Source organism: Pinus tabuliformis, chromosome 9, assembly GCF_031772625.1.
Source record: "Pinus tabuliformis cultivar Carrire ecotype Pingquan chromosome 9, CPIR1, whole genome shotgun sequence".
In the NCBI taxonomy this organism is placed as follows: Eukaryota; Viridiplantae; Streptophyta; class Pinopsida; order Pinales; family Pinaceae; genus Pinus; species Pinus tabuliformis.
The window spans coordinates 1,680,446,274-1,680,463,429 of NC_142307.1; the positions used below are offsets into that span (position 1 = coordinate 1,680,446,274).

The 17,156-nt window shown below is 38.5% G+C and overlaps 1 protein-coding gene across 13 annotated transcripts in view; it reads right to left on the reverse strand.

The window, feature by feature from the left end:
* Positions 1 to 14,701, reverse strand: part of LOC149155338 (putative WD repeat-containing protein C2A9.03) — a 188,522-nt gene extending 173,821 nt beyond the window's left edge. For 5 of the 13 annotated variants that reach the window (XM_089445378.1, XM_089445376.1, XM_089445367.1 and 2 more), the window contains exon 1: positions 14,442 to 14,701. The gene's annotated coding sequence lies outside the window, so the exon portion shown is untranslated. Of the gene's footprint in view, positions 1 to 11,627; positions 11,723 to 14,237; positions 14,405 to 14,441 lie in introns of those variants that run through there. The other 8 variants (XM_089445374.1, XM_089445375.1, XM_089445368.1 and 5 more) reach the window with 4 other exon arrangements.
* Between the last annotated feature and the right edge of the window lie 2,455 nt (positions 14,702 to 17,156).

The window sequence follows — 17,156 nt, forward strand, 5'->3', positions numbered from 1 at the left end:
CAGGCATCGTTTCGTCTTCTTTTGCACCCTGTTTTTCAGTGTCAACTTCTTTGTCCTTCCTCGGGATAGGAAGGTTGTTGATATTGCTGAGAGCCATATCTTCGTCAAAGGTGACATCATGACTTATCTCAACTTCCCTTTGACCAGCCACATAAATTCTATAACCCTTAGAATTTTCACTGTAGCCCATAAAGATTCCTTTCTTCGGAAGCCCTTGATGATTAAGCATGGCACGAACAGCGTCTACAATAGTACGATTCTTCCTTTCAGCCACACCATTCTGCTTGGGAGTGTATGTGTTGTAGTCTCCCTCTTAATGCCAGCTTCTCAGCAATAATCATGGAATTCAGTTGATTCATACTCAATCCCATCGTCAGTCCTCAATATCTTGATTTTTTTCTCGGATTGGTTTTCGATCAAGGCTTTGAAGTGTCGGAACCAGGTGAACACTTCATCCTTCTTTTTCAAGAAGTAAATCCAGGTCTTGCAAGAAAAATCATCCGTAAAGTTGAGATAATATAAGTATCCTCCCAGAGAGTTTATGGGCATCATACCACATATGACGGAGTGGATCAATTGCAATATATCTGTCGTCTTGCTATTACTTGAGGGGAATGGTCCCCCTATTAGTTTTCCTTCAGCACATCCCGGACATACACCTTCATGCTCTACTTTGAACTCAGGCATACATGTCACCAACTGTCTCACATCGAGAAGAGCCTTATAATGAGGATGGGCAAACCTCCAGTACCATAGTTCAGATTGTAGAGATGTGTCTTAAGACATAGCTCCCAATGGACTTCCTCCAACTTGATACAAAGTGTCAACCCTAAACCCAAGAGTAAAAGCATCTTTATAATTTCTTTTCCAAACACGTACCTTTCCATCGATGAATGCCACCTTGTATCATTTGTCTTCCATTGTCGAAATGGACACCAAGTTCTTCTTGAGATCAGGTACATATAATACTTCTTGTAAATGAATAGTGTTACCTTGATTCAATTGAAGGGTAACATTCCCTACTCCCTTCACGGGATAGGTGGCATCATCTCCAAGAATAATCTCCAAGTTTGTCTCCTTCTCTATCAGATTAGAGAGAGCTTCCTTGTATCCGGTGAAGTGCCTTGAGGCACCACTATCAATTAGCCAATTCCCCAAAGTGTCTGGAGGAGAGGTAGTGGAGAGGGTCGATATAAGATAGTAATCCTTTTGCTTATTGTTAACAACATCTGATTCTTCATAGCTAGAGTTCCTTGCTTTCTTGGAGGGTCGACCATTTCCTTGATATCTTGCATTCCTTTTTCCTTTGCCATTGAACCTGCCATTCCTTTGATTGTTGTTGTTGAAGTTTCCCCTGGAATGATTGTGATCATCATCATGCGATGTGTCCCTTCTATTTGGACACTCCCTTGCATAGTGGCCAAACTTATTGCAAACAAAGCACCTGCCCTTCCTTCCTCCCTTATATCCAGCCTTTCCATTGAAATGACCTTTAGACCCTGCATTATTTCTCCTTTTGGCATGAGTGGAGAATGCAGTGGGGTTGCTTCTATTAGAAGGCATTTCTTGCTCCACCATTCTTGTTTCTTCTTGAATGCATCTCGACATCAATTCTTCAAACCCTGGAATTCGATCATTATTGAGAATAGTGGTTCTAAATATATACCACTCGGGTGGGAGTCCTCCAAGGGTAGTGATAGTAAGTTCCCTGTCAGGAATGACCTCTCCAATCGAAAGTAGATCATTCTTGATCTCAGTGATCCTTAAGAAGTAGGATTGAATATCCTCATCCTTGCCCTTCTTAATATCCTTCAACTTATTTTTGAGAAATAAAATTTGATTAGCATCACTAACCTTGAACATGCTGACCAATTTGTCGTAGATCTCCTTAGAGGTGTTCAAATCAGAGATGTAGGCCACCAAACATTTGTCAATGGAATCTCTGATAATCTTCTTTCCTTTGACTTCAACCCTATTCTACTTGGTCTTCGCAACAACGAGTGCATTTGAACGAGGCTCGGGGATTTTACCCTTCACATAATCCAACACTTCTTGTTCTTCCAAGGTCAAATCAAGAGACATCTTCCATCCATGATAGTCAGATTTTTCATGGAGCTTGTCTTCAGCCGAGAAGTGGGATGAGGAACCCATTGAGCCTTTTGTCCTTGTCCAACTGTCTTTGGTGATTGCTCTTTCACTCTTGCTTGGGCTTTGTCTTCACCTCAACTCTGATACCATGTTAATTTTAGGTAACAATGGTATGTTCTATGCTTAAGAGCAATTTACTTCAATTTCTTTATTAGCCCAATATCAATATCCAGTTTAGCAATCACATCAGCATGATAGTAAAATGCAAATAGAACATAAACATAAATAGTAGAAGACAAGCCAAGACAAGAGGACACAAGATGTGGCACCAGCCAAGGACAAACCCCAATGTGGGGAAACCCTTGATCAATTCTTCTTATAGTCTTCAATAGTTCAGCACAGAGAGAGATAGTACAATTTACAAATCTGATAATTTATGACAGCAGCAAAAAGCCCTAACCAGAAAAGTCAACGTTAGTCAAACAGGGCAGAATTCTTCCTCTAATCAACTCAGTCAAACCCAATCAACTTCGGCCTCCAACAGCAAGCCTAATCAGCCCAAAACAGTTCGAAAAAGTCCAGTCAAAAACTAGTCAACGAAAGTCAACCTGCGGCCAACCCTAGAGTAGTCAACATTGGTCAAAGGAGAGGCCAGATTGCCTCGATTTTAGTGCCCAAATCTGCAGCCTGCTAGGACAGAGATATCTCACCTAAACCGCAATCAACACAGTGAAACAGCATTCCTGTAGCTCGGTCAACATTGGTCAACGCAGTCAACAAAATTCGTCCTCCTTCCTTCGCACGTGTGAGAGACAGTTGCCCAGATTTGCGTACCCAATCATAAAGAGAAGAGAGAGAGATGATGAGATGAGATGACGATAAAATGACTTGAGGTCTCCTCCTTTTATATGCAACGTTGAAGATGAGTTGAGGGTTTGAATGCATGTTTTGCTTGCTGGCCTACCTTGACAATTTGTCCATAATCAAAATAAATTCATAACTTCATTTGTACATGTTGGAATTGGATGATCTTTAGATCAATCCTACACCTCTTGAAGTTACTATTTTGAAAAACGGTCAGCTCAAAACAAATTCGACCAAGTTGGTCCGAGTCATGCCCCCACCAGATCAACTCGGCCTTCGAACTGGAACAACCGGCCGGGTTATTACCAACCCGGCCGGCTCGGTGACAGCGGCCCGAAAAAGCCAGAACAACAATTTCTTTTTTTGAAAATTGTTTTTGGGGACCCAAAACCCATTTCTAATTTGCCTTTAGGTTCTTTGGGGTCCATTCCCCTCTCCTAAACCCTGTAAAACGCACCCAACCCCTCTCATTTCCTCACAGCCATCTCATTGCATTTGAGTGAGAGTTTGTGAGGAGTTGTGGAGTTTGTTTTTGGAGCAACAGTGAGGAGTCTTGGGCAAGCATTGTCGCAGGAGTGAGGAGCTTCTTGGACAGCCATTTGGAGCAGCATTGAGGAGTTGGTTTGTTGGAGCAACCTTGAGGAGGCAGTTTGTGCCTAGAGGTATTTTTTTTCACTTGTAAAAATCTATTTTTGCTTATTAATTTTTATGTGAAAATCTAGAAATTGAAAAGAGTGTTTTTTGTAATAGAAATGAAAATTGAAGCAATGCTATTTTTTTTTTCATTTTCAGATTTTTTGCTTTCTTTTCCAAGTCAAAAAATGGCACCTAGAGTGAAAGATGTTGAAATGGTTGATAGTCAAATGCATTGCAAATTTTGCCATAGAAAAATTAAGGAAAGTCCTAGGGGCATTAATAGGCTGAAACAACACTTGGAGGGGATTAGAGGCCAAATTACTCCATGTGAATCAAATGAAATTGGGGAGATTAAGAAGCCAACTTTGAGAAGTTTAAAGAAGCAAAGGCTAGGCAAAAAGAGTTAGAGGCTAAAATTGGGAGGAAAAGAAGTATACAAAAAATGTTGGCTACCAACCCCCATTTTGATTTTGAGGTTTCTTCCTCTATCCCTTGTACTGATGCATCCAACCCCTTCCGATATGTTCCTCCCTCTTTGGAGACTATTCAAGAAAAGGGTAAGGGTAAAATGAAAAAGAAGGTTGATATGAAAATCAAAGTTTATTTCACTGTCACACCCTCCTCTCCATCAGATGCACATGGTCCTCAAGCTAGTAGAACTTTGCAGCCTAGTTTAGATGACCATTGGAAAAAAGAATTGAGGGAGCCTACTTGTGATTACATATGTAGATGGTGGTATGATGCTGATATCCCCTTCAATGCTTCCCGTTCACCATATTATGAACCTATATTTGATGCCATACATGCTACTGGAAAAGGCTTCAAAGGCCCTACTATGCATGAGATAAGGGGGTATCGTTTGCAGAAAGAAATTGCCTCCATTAATGAGTATTTGAAAGATTTCAAGGACTCATGGGCAAGAACAAGATGTACCATCATGTCAGATGGATGGACTGATCAAAGGAACCGTACCATCATAAACTTTCTTATCTTCTACCCATAGGGAACAATGTTTCTAAAATCAATGGATGCATCTGATAAGGTAAATGATGGACAATTGTTGTTTCAGCTATTGGATGAGGTTATTGAGAAGGTGGGGGTGGCTAATGTTGTTCAAGTCATCACAAATAATGCCTTTAACTATGTTCTTGCTAGTAAATTGTTAGAGGAAAAACACAGAACCATCTTTTGGACCACATGTGATGCACATTGCATAGACCTCATTCTTGAGGATATTGGCAAATTAGATTGGGTCAAAAGCACTATAGATCATGCCGAAAGCATAACAAATTTTATCTACAATCATTCATGGATTTTGAGCCTTATGAGGAGACACACAAGAGGCAGGGACATTATTAGGCCTGCAATCACTAGATTTGCTACTCATTTTTTGACATTGCAATCTATGCTTTCATAACATAGAAACTTGCAAAAGATATTTTCCAGTGAAGAATGGAATCAAAGCCAGTGGTATCACAAACAAGAAGGCAAAGAATTGAAAAAGAAAGTTAATGAAGAAATATTTTGGAGAAAGGCAGCAAAGATTGTGAAGCTTGCTGAGCCACTGGTTAAGGTGTTGCGGTTGGTGGATGGGGAAAGATTGACTATGGGCTTCATTTATGAGGCTATGGATCAAGCAAAGGAGCAAATAAAGAGGGCATACAAAGATAAAGTGGCTAAGTATGGGCCCATTTGGGCAATCATTGATGAAAGATGGAACAATCAACTCCATCGCCCTATACATGCAATTGGGTATTTTTTGAACCCACGGTATCATTATAAAGCTAAGGCAATAGGAGCTTTGAAGAGTGAGGTTAGAGATTGATAGCATTGATCGCATGATCGCATTGGAGTGTGATCAACTGGAGATACACCGACAGGTCACAACCTTCAGCAATGCCTCAGGTACCTTTGGGAAGAACCTAGCAAAGATTGCAAGGGAAGCAGATAAGCCAGGTAAACAAAAATTTCAATTTTCAAATTCTTAATACTTATTTTGTTAAATCGTTTATAATTTGAAAGTTGGATATAGTTTGTAATTTTGTTGAGTTAACTCATTACACTCCTATGTTTTTTGTAGCACAATGGTGGGAGGCTTTTGGTAGCCATTGTCCTAAATTGTAGAAGTTTGCAATTTGTATTTTGAGTCAAACTTGCAGTGCTACTGGGTGTGAGCGCAATTGGGTTGTCTTTGAGAGGATTCACACGAAGAAGAGAAATTGTTTGGATCAAAAACGGTTAAATGATCTAGTCTATGTCCAATACAACCTCCAGCTCAGATGCAAACAATAGCTGAACAAAAGACCTAATTCAAATCCCATTGTGTTGGAAGACATTGATTCAACATCAGATTGGGTAGTGGAGTGTAATCCAGCAGAGTTTGATTCTGATGAGGATCTTGATTATGATTTACAGACAATTGCATCACTGGAACAGGATGTTCAGTTGAACGCAGATCCTGATCCACTTGTACCAGCCTCAAGCCCAGCCCCAAGTCCTCCAGTTGTAGGCACTTCCTCTGCTCAGCCAAGATAGAAGCGCATATCTCGTCTATCTCAGCTTGCAGCTGCTGCACAGCCTGCTAGTGCTACCACTTCTACAGTTGCAGTTGGAACTTGGAGATGATGAGGAGGAGAAGCCATGGGTTGGCCTGTCTGACTCTGTTCCAGAGGTTGAGCCAAATGATCTTGGCTCCTCTAGCAGTAGCCAGTATTACTGGTCACAGTTTACTTTTGTTGTAGAGGCCATTTCTAGCCTCTTTGGTTATGTGTTTTTGTTTTGATCTCTATATCATCATCATGTATGTATTGGACAGTGCAATGGGTGCCATTTTGATATAATGGATATATTCATGAGCCTACTTTGATCATATGTTGTCTTCTATCTATATTCTAATGTTGTGTGTTTGGAAACATGAATGAAAATCTTTAAAATTATGTTTTTTTATAATTAAAAAAAAAAGATATTTAATGTATTTTTTACAATGACCGAGCCATTGAAATCGAGACGGCCGAGTCGATACCGAGTCGAAGTCAAAGTCAGAGTTTTAAAACATTGCTCGGAGAGAGGAATCCAAGAAAAATATCAGTGGTCATAAATAAGATGACCCATGTGGAGTTTGACCCCAGTTGCCAATTTTAACAGAGACCTATACCTTATAGAGTATATATTTCCCTTTCTAATGAGCTCTTACTTGCCCTCAAACTCTCAGTGGTTGAGGAAATAATGAATTTTTACGTTAAGGAAATTAACCCTGTCATTGAGCTGACCTATGCTCAAGAACACAAGTCGGCCTCCAAATAAGGACATGGCTTTTCGGTTGTCATTACAAAGAAACCTATTTATATACAGTCTGAGATTCATTTCCTTATCCATCAATTTGGTGATCCAACACAGAAAAGGTAGTTACAGTTCACAACTCGTGAACTTGAGAGAGGCAGCATAAAAGAAGAAAAGGGCAACGGTTGGCATTTCTGGGATATAACACAAAGAGTTAACACCTTGGATCTGGTGCAGTCCCACTGTACTAGCCACGGATCTGTCTTATACACAGCCTATCACCCTCAGACCTGTATATTCATATAATAACTCGGATCTGCCTCATACATAAGTCTGTTTGTAGCTCAGTGCAATCTGTTTCAGAATCTCAGTAAGCTCGAACTGCAAATCCTGTGGAGTATTTCAGACTGTGGAGCTGTGACAATTTCGGACTGTGGAGTTGTGGCAATTTTGGACTGTGTATTGCTGAACTGTGGGGGCTATACTACTTTGGATTGTGACCCTATTCTTCTGGACTGTGTCTATATCCTCGGATTGGTGCAGCATTGGCTCAGTGCCTCAGATTCCTTTTTCCTGGACTATACAGTGCCTCGGTATGGACATTAACAGCGGTAGCTTAACTGCGGTACAAAGTAGTGATTGGTGTAGCAACCCTTATTACAGTGGCTTGGTATTCTTAGCTCGAACTGTAGAAAATCACAGTGACTCAGATTTTACAACTCGGATTGTGGTGTCACTTTACACAGTAGCATACCCTTGCTGTGGTGTCTCCTGTGGGTCAGTTACTTGGACTATATTATTCTTGGACTGTGGAGATCTTGAGGACATTGTTGAAGTCCTGATAGAATGACCTTATGAAGAATATCTTGGGAGATGTGAATTGTTTTGGGAGACACTTTCTACAGTAGATAAAGTTGTCATTAATTAATGAAGGGTTATTGAAGACTAAGCAAGGACATTGTGTGCAGACCTATTGAAGCCATCATTGTTGAAGTTGGTTCAAGACCTTTATGGAGCACCTTTGAAGTATTATCTCTCATACCTTTGAGTAACTTATCTGAAGCGTTTTGGAGCATCCTTTGAAGAGGCTTAGAGCAAGTGCAAAGCTTAGTGTAGTTCATTGTAGACACATTGAAGATTTGTGGAGATTATTGAAGACCATGATGCATTAGTTGTTGGACATTGGATAAACCAACACTCCCCATGTGTTTCACGACATGGACTAACCGCCTCTCATGGATCCTTATCTCTGGCGATGCAATCGTTGACTAACACCTATGAGTTTTGGTCTAACGACAATCGTGATTCCCAACAAGTGGTATCAGAGCATAGGTCACAAGTTCGATACACACCCGGCTCGTGTTAGTGGGGAGATTGTTGGACATTAGATAAACCAACGCTCCTTGTGTGTTTTGCAACATGGACTAATTGCCTCTCATGGATCCTTATCTCTGGCGATGCAATCGTTGACTAACACCTACAAGTTTTGGTCTAACGACAATCGTGATTCCCAACATTAGTCATCAGAAGGTGACTTGGAGAATCTGATTGGATACCATGAAGGACAGCAGAGACACCTTCATGTGAAGAGATCAAAGTAGTCATTGATGACGTACCATGGAGACTAGAGTGAAGACTAAGGCGAAGATTGAAAGGGCTCATTGAAGAAGACATTTGGAGCCGTGAAGTATAACCAAATACATCTTGACAAAGTGAAGCTAAGGGTTGGAGCCTCAAAAAGACAAGGTTGGTGCCTTGGAAGATAGGGTTGGAACCCTAGAGGATCGGAGTCCTCAAGAAACCAAGTCGGAACCTAAACCAGATATAGGGTTGGAGCCCTTGGGGTTGGTGCCTCAAAATTGACAAGGTTGGAGCCTTGGAAGTCCAAGTTGGTGCTTGGAAAATACAGGTTGGAGCCTGGAAGATTGAAGATCGGTGTCTTCATCTAGGGTTGGAGCCCTATATATATTGTATTTGATTCATTGTAAAGAAGAAATTAATAAAATCATTTATTCTTATTGTTTATTTTGTGTTCTAAATATAAGTGATCTAACTGGTAAAAATAACAATTGAAAATGAATACTGATTCCCCTCCTCCCCCACCCCCCTCTGAGTATTTCCAACATATTTCATATGGAGAAAGTAGAATTTTAGATCTCACTCAAAATCCAGCAGACTTTTCAGGATTTCAGGATTGGGGGGATTGCAATGTTTTCATTGGATTTCGTCATGTACTAGGGTATGGGACTCATATTTAATCAAGAGCAAAAAGCTCTCTATGTACCTTGATGTTAGTGACATTGGTTGTCGAACTCCTCTATCATGACAAAGATCCCAAGATAAGCAATGATTTTGATGATATGTAGCTATTTGTTGTAATATGATTTTTTGGGATACTAGAGACCATCTAGATTCTAGAGACTATTTGTTGATGTATTTTTGGTTCAGAGATGGATTGCACTTAATGCTATTTTGGTTATGTGCACCCTTACATGCTATATAAATGAGAACTTGTAACTTGTGGACGTGGTTGATGAAGATTATAATTTCTAGATGATTGATGTTATATGGTTTAATCCATGTTTTTATGTTTTTTATATCTAATTCATCATTCTACATGCTTTTGTTGACATGTATGGATCAAAATATATAAAAATATATATTATATAAAAATTTGCTCCTGACCTAGGAGCTTTTGAAAAAGTCACTCCCCGCTCCCAAGTAACCTTGGTTAAGACTTCGGAGACAAGTGAAGAGAGAACGAGTTAAGTTCTCAGTTAACTCAGTTCACAACTAGAGAAAATCAAGGAGCAACTCGAGCTAGTTAACTGTGAGCTAGTCCAAGTGTAACTAAGACTTGCTCCATTTAACTGGCAAAAGGAACTCGTTGCACCTGCGTGAACAGCCATTTGAACTTGGCCTCCTTGCATGCATTGAAGATCTACTTAGACAGAGAAGGACGACGGCACAATGTTGGATAATTCAATGTTGTTGGTAGAGAGCATTGATTGAGCAGCAAAGATCAGAGTTCGAAGAGCAAGCCAAGACTAGTTTTCAGCAGGAAATATTTGTGTGCGGGCCGAGATCAAGAGGCAAGGCCGAGAGCAGTTGTGGGGCTGAGATTAGCAAGAGCCTTCTCAAAGGCTATTTGCTGGCTGCAGTAGCAGCATATTGAACGTGTAAAAGATCTATTTGCTCAAAGAACAATCAATAAAAGCCCACAACAACGAATGCAGGTTTTCCCATCTGGGTTTCCTGGGTAAAACACTGGTGTCAAATTTGTGTATGCATCTGTTTTTATCTCAACTATTTTCCGCTGCATGTTGAATGTTAAAAAACTCTGTATCTTGGTGAAAGTTAAACTTGGTTTCAGATTTCAGTCGCCTTGATTTTTCAGTTATTCATGTAAATAGTTACAGAGTTTCAAGAAAATTAACAGATTTCAGATCCCCAGGTTATACCGCAAAAATGGATTATGGTTCCCCATCTTATACTGCAAAAATAGATTGTGGTTCCCCAAGTTCAACCGCAAAATTAGAATGTGGCCTGTCACAACCCCAGGGCCCTTCAAGCTATACATAGAAGCAAGTTAAGCAGACAATGAAAAGACAGAAAGGTGAAGTGCTACAGCTCTGGATCAGACCCAAAGGCTTGGTAGCTCAGCAGATTTCCCATAACAGATATTGTTGTAACTAAAACGTGGTTGTATTGCATAAATTGAAAGATTTTGTAAGACAATGTACAAGGGCAAAGAGAAATAAAAAAAGTGGAGTGAAATGGTATTTTATTTGTACAAGGTTAATTTTAAGGTATTCTTCAGATTCAAATCATATTTGGTTTTCCTCCAAAGGATACTGGATATTTCTGTTACCTATGTCTCTCACAGTGATAGATCTCTTGCCTCGTTAAAAACTGGTTCTGAGTAGCTGTCTGTTGCAGGATGTCGAAGGCTGCAGAGCTGAGAGGAGGCAAGATGTTTAAAGGTGTGTAACAAAGAGTACTCACACAAGGAGTTTGCAGCTGGTGCTATGCCACACTCGGGCAGGCTCTTCACAAGTGAAAATGTTGCCCAATGTGCAAGTATACCCTTGTGTGCACTTTGTGATTTCTAAATCCCTAGCTCAAGCTGATCTTTAAAACAGCATATGTGTTTTATTTATCCCTATAGAAAAAGTACCATTTATGAAATTCATTCTAATAGACAAGACCTGCAACATTGTACATGTACATGTTATGTATGTATATGCTATAAATTATAGATGTAGATTACATCCATGTTTGTGTGAGCATGCGTCTAAGATCAACCATTATATATGTTCATCTTATGTACATGTAATTTATAGATATAGATTGCATATACGTGTGCAGAAGCATGTCTGTAAGACCAATCACGTTTTATGCTTTACAGTGAAGCAACTGATTCCATCTTGAAAAACATTCAAATTATATACAAATGTAAAAACAAATAATAATTATAACCAACAAAGAAGCTAAATTTCTACCAAATCCAATACGTTCAAAACTTAAATAAGGTGAAATGGACCCAAAATATCATGGTTACTTCCAGGCAGTCTATAAAGACATATCTAAAAAAATTATAAAAACCACATCTGTCATCAACAGTATTTCTCTAAACTGTGGGAATCCGGGTATGGACTCAATTGCACACTAAGATTTTCGAGAAAACTATTGCAGAAGGGTATTCCTTTTAAGAGCAACCATACAAATATCCTACTACAAAGTTCATGCTGAGGTAGAACCTGTTGATTAATGAGTTTTGAAGATTGTCTCAAATCACAAATTACATAGAAGAGCAACTCAGATACTTGTTGAGGTAGAATTTAGAACAGAGTAGCTGCATGCATAAGAGATCCTTAATCAATTTATATTGGAGTTCCAAACTGAGTTCTCAATAAACATAAAGCATTAAACAAGTGCTTACTACCATGCTTAAGAGAATCATTATATTCTTAGCAATCGCAAATGACTACAAAATCCAAATCATAATAATAGGACAAAAAGATTTGCAATATCATTCTGAATTCTTGCTAAAAGCATAAATAAGATACAATGAAAACTTTGTGAAAATGGTATTTCCATGATTAACAGTCCTCTGTATGGTAATTGAAAATTCACAAAAAGATTTGCAAAATCATTCTGAATTCTTGCTAAAAGCATAAATAAGATACAATGAAAACTTTGTGAAAATGGTATTTACATGATTAACAGTCCTCTGTATGGTAATCGAAAATTGACGATCATGTATTTGCAATATCTCAATTCTGAGACTTTAGTCCAGACTCAAATTGAATATCCATAGACAGCATTTTGCAAGGATGTCTACTCAATTCTCTCATCCACAAAGCGCCATGTTATAAATGCTATTTCTATATTCTATGAAGTCTTAAGAGAACAAGCTAACAGAGGTGTGCATAAAATTCTAACTTGGGATTCTAAAGTTACTTATATCTCTCAAACGCGCTTGCACACACATGCACAAAGTCACATGACATGAGGACACAAGATATGTGAGTGTGTGTTCGTTTACAAATTACAAATACAGAAATAAAATATAGACATAAGGATCCAATTCTTTTGGGAAATGGAACATTTACAAAACACTTGGAAACCCTTCAAATCTTGATTTTACCCTTCATGGGACAATGAGAAACTGTAATAGCTCTTTCCATCCAGCTAAAAGTGAGAAAATAGCGATAAAAATTGTTTTTTGGAGTCAAATAGGTAGGACACATCTAGGGCACATGTCTGACAAGTGTTTGGCACGTCCCCGACATATGTCCTAGCGTGTCTATGTCCTACATGCAAGATATAGACAGCACCCCTAGGGGGCATGTCCTTATCTTGATGTGTGTGTATGTGTGTGTTTTGGTTTGGCCATCATTCCAAATAGGCCCAACCCGTGGACAAGGTCTTGGTTCAATAGCAAAGAAGGCTGTTTCATAACCCCCAGGTTTGAATCCCCCAAATAAGTGTTTCACCCCTTTAAGCCATCTCACCGATGCAAGCAAAGCCTTTTCATGGAGTTGGGGGCAGCTGCAACTCCTGGGTGAATTTCCCCACATGTTGTATATTAGGCAAAGGGATTAATTTGAGTGTTGTAAAGCATATTCTATTGTAAATTTAAAATTCGTAATACTCGCAGAATGGGGAAGGGGCAGCCTTGCCACAGCGATAATCAGAGGCATCTTGTCAAAGAAAAACATTTGATCCAAGATTTAATGCGACAGTCAGTATAGCAAATGCCCATTAACAACCAAACGTCTTCGCCTAAGGGATACATTCGAGTGTTGTACACTGGCTCGATTCCATTGCAATTGTCCCACAATGGGGAAGGGCATGTTTGCCAGAGTGATAATCAGAAGCATATTGTATTATTTTGTAACCACTTGATCCAAGCAGTCAGAACATAGTTCTGTATTATTTTGTAATACAGAATATTGCAGGTGCACATTAACAACCGGGCATCTTAGCCGATGAGAATTGTCCCAAGTACTGTGCGCGGGCTCTATTCCTTTCTAATACTCCTAGTATGGGAGAGGGCATGCTTGCAGCAGCGATAACGAAAGAATATCGTCAAAAGACAAAACCGACGTGATCCAGCAGTCCGAACACGATTTTAATTAAAAAAGAACAACTGCTTGATCCAAAAAATCCCGGGCATAATTTGAAAAAAACCACCGCTTGATTCAAGAGGTCAGAACATAATTCAATATTATTTAGTAAGACGGACAGTGTAGCAAGAGCCCGTTAACAACCAAACATCGTAGCCGAATGTATTTGTTATATTGTAAACGAGCAATATTCCATTGTAATACTCCCAGAATGGGGAAGGGCACGCTTGCGGCAGCGATAATCGAAAGCATCTTGCCAGAAGAAACTAAAAAGATAAACAACACTTGATCCAAGCAGTAGCAAAATAATTCGGATTATTTAGTGAGGCGGAGAAAATAGCGGATGCCCGCTAACAACCAGCACTCGTAATTTCAAGACACCTTTCCAGAACTTGTGAAGAAGAAACCTTAACCTAAACTGCTACGACATTGCCTACAAGAAAGCATTAAAGAACCCAGATACCAACAACTACAACCTACTGGCAACGTACTGCGATGTTGGGAATCAAACTTCGGAGAACCGGGGAGGAAAACCTGCTATAAACCCACCATATCCAAACCCTTTCTTGGCATTTACAATAATTGAATATTCAATTGGCTTAGATTAATCCAAGGGTGTTTTCGCTGAAATAGCCTGAATCTCAAGCCCAAATTTCAGAAAATCAAGAGCCAAGCTTTGGCTTCTTTAATTAAATTTGTCCATATCAGAAATGTTTAATCAAAACTATGATAACTTACCTAAAATACATTAATAACACTCGGATCTCTAGTCAATTGCATCTATAGTTGTAGCAGACATTAAAGTAAGGTCCGAGGCAATTCTTCGACTTAATCCGAATCGGTTTTTTCATGTTCCTGAATTAATACGATGAATTCACAGCTGCAGAGCAGTCTCAATTTGTTAAATTTGTAAAGCTCAATTATGTTCTGAACAATAAATACCTCTGTTGACAAATAAAAAGACGCAGTTGACGTCCGCCTGTTCAAATCCCCATCGTTCTCCAAACCGTCCAACCTCCGTCCACCGACACTATGAAGATGGAATGAATGGTTAAAGCGTCTTTCGGGGAGGCGGAAATCAAAATCCGTACAGCAAACAAAGCCTGCCTTTAAAGCCAAGAAAGAACATCACATCAAACTGTAAGTCGGAGCCCGTTCGGCTCTCCCGAACACATCGAATACATTTTAAAAAATAATATGTGACATCCATGCCCATGTGGTTCTTTTCACTAGAATTCACTGAAACATTAATATTTCAATATTTTGCAATATTTACATATTGGAAAGGTTTAAGGGTATAAAAAATTTAAAATTTTTTGGTATTTGGAAATAAAATGGAACATGGTGGAAAAAGAGTTTTAAGTGGAAAATATTAAAAGTGGTTATAATTGCATTTCTATTAAAAATAAATTAATTGATTTAAAATATTTTATTATTATTATTGGATTAGGTTATATTTATTATTAATATAATATTATTTTTAAATTGGGTGTTAAGGGATGGGATAGGAAGGGTATTGGTCTCGTGTAATATATATGACAAATATAGGTTGTTGTTTGTAAGTTTTAGGTATAACATGGTTTAGAATGCAATGTGGTGTCTTAATGGGTATATATAATAGGAGTTGTCTATAATGCGACTTTTTGGAGATTCCGGTGACGGAATCCGGCGGAAGAAATTGAGGTTAAATCTTGATTTGTTGCAGTTAAAATGGTTTTTTAACTGCATATTTGGATTCAGCACCCTGAAAAACCCCTGTGACGCTTTCATTGTGCAGAAACTAGCTATCACACTTGCCATTCCAATAAATTCCTGCCGGATTTCGACCGGAAAAATCCACCAGAAAAACTTTCAAAAAGTCGCGTTATAGACAACTGCTATATAATATGCAACAACCTTGGTATGGGATAATCTCCTCTCCATGATATTCATTTATCTTTGGATAACTTTTGTCTTTCCAAGTGTTTTGTTACATGATGGTGTTGCCTTATATTTGGATGTTCTCATTCTCATCCATGGATTACTTGTGTATTTGGGCTCTCATTGACTTTTTATTTCGCCTCCTCTCATTGTTTAATGATTTCTTGCCTAGTCATCACATTAGTCTTGTAGATTCCCTGCTTTGGTCTTAGTTTTAGTGCCCTCCCTTGGCTCTATCACCCTCACCCCCTAGTTCGTATTAGTCCCAACTTGCGTGTTTTCTCCTTTCCGTCTCTGCCATGACTAGACAAAGAGCCAGTTGTATGCATGGAGGAGGCAGTTGAGGCCTACCAATCAGTTATCATGCTCAATTTAGAGTTGACAATTGTACATGGTTATTTCATGCCCAAACTCTACCATAGATTCAACTTGAACTTGTGAAATTCAAGGACAAGCTACATTAAGAACACACATGTCACTTTGACTCAAAGGTAATGGAGGAGCTTGCAACATAGTTACCCAACATAGGACATACATGTGGGTGAGAAAACCAATAAATACACACTATCAACCTATATTGGCACAGTAAATATCTCATGGGAAAGGTCTTGCTAGATCACAATGATGAGGAAGATGAAATCTTATTGATGTTAGACAAGATGCAATACAATTAAAGGACATTAATAGCAAGCTTGTATGCATTAATGCCAAATTTGCTCCAAATCTTACAATGGGGACCAATAGCAAGGATATGGCAATGCCTATTGAGGTGGAGACTTCCTCCTAATTATTTCCATGTTTAAGTTGTTTATGTTTATTTTTAGTTTATACCAATCAAGCTTAGTGGGCAAATATTGATTAACTAATTCTTTAATAGAGACATGATCTAAACTTTATAATTTTGTGCTTTTCACCTTAATTTTGTTTTTAACAAATAAATTGATATTGATAATCAATCAAACTTAACCTACCAAAAAAAAAAAATATCAAATTACAATTTCATCAATTTAAAAAACATATTATTCAATTTCAGTAAAAAGTCAATTTTAAAAAACAAATATATAAGAAGTTCTTACAAATAAAAATATTGATATTGATAATCAAAAAACTTAGCCTACAAAAAATATTAATATCAAATTACAATTTCATCAATTTAAAAAACATATTATTCAATTTTAATAAAAAGTCAATTTAAAAATCTCTGATGGGGTGAACATGTCAGATATAATGTATTCCCATTGAAAAGGCTGCAATGGAGGACACTTGCCCAGTCATAGTTGATACGTGTAAGATGCATGGGCATTGGGATAGGGCCTAGCGATTACCTATGCATCTTCATAAAGAGAAGGGGTTTGACGAAACAATTTGGCAGCTCATTTTTCATGTATGCATTATTTTGTGTGAGTCGTAATTATTATTAGTGTGTTATATACTATGGAGTTGGCATATCCATCCAAGGTTTTGGGTGATGTAAGCTTTGAAGGCATTAATGACAACCTACTACAGGGGAGGAATGTTTGTATTAACAAGCATGCCATTATCTACACTTGTCCTGCTTATGTCCTACTTTGCCAAAGAAATGGGGTAACTGAATCACCACATTCATCCTTGTATTGTTGTTATAAATATGAAAGTTTAATCATAGGGTGGCGAGAGTATGAAGAGACCTAGGCGGACAGTAAGGAGTGCAATGGTTTTGTCAGTTTTATCCCCTATACATGTTCATAATAGTGTGTT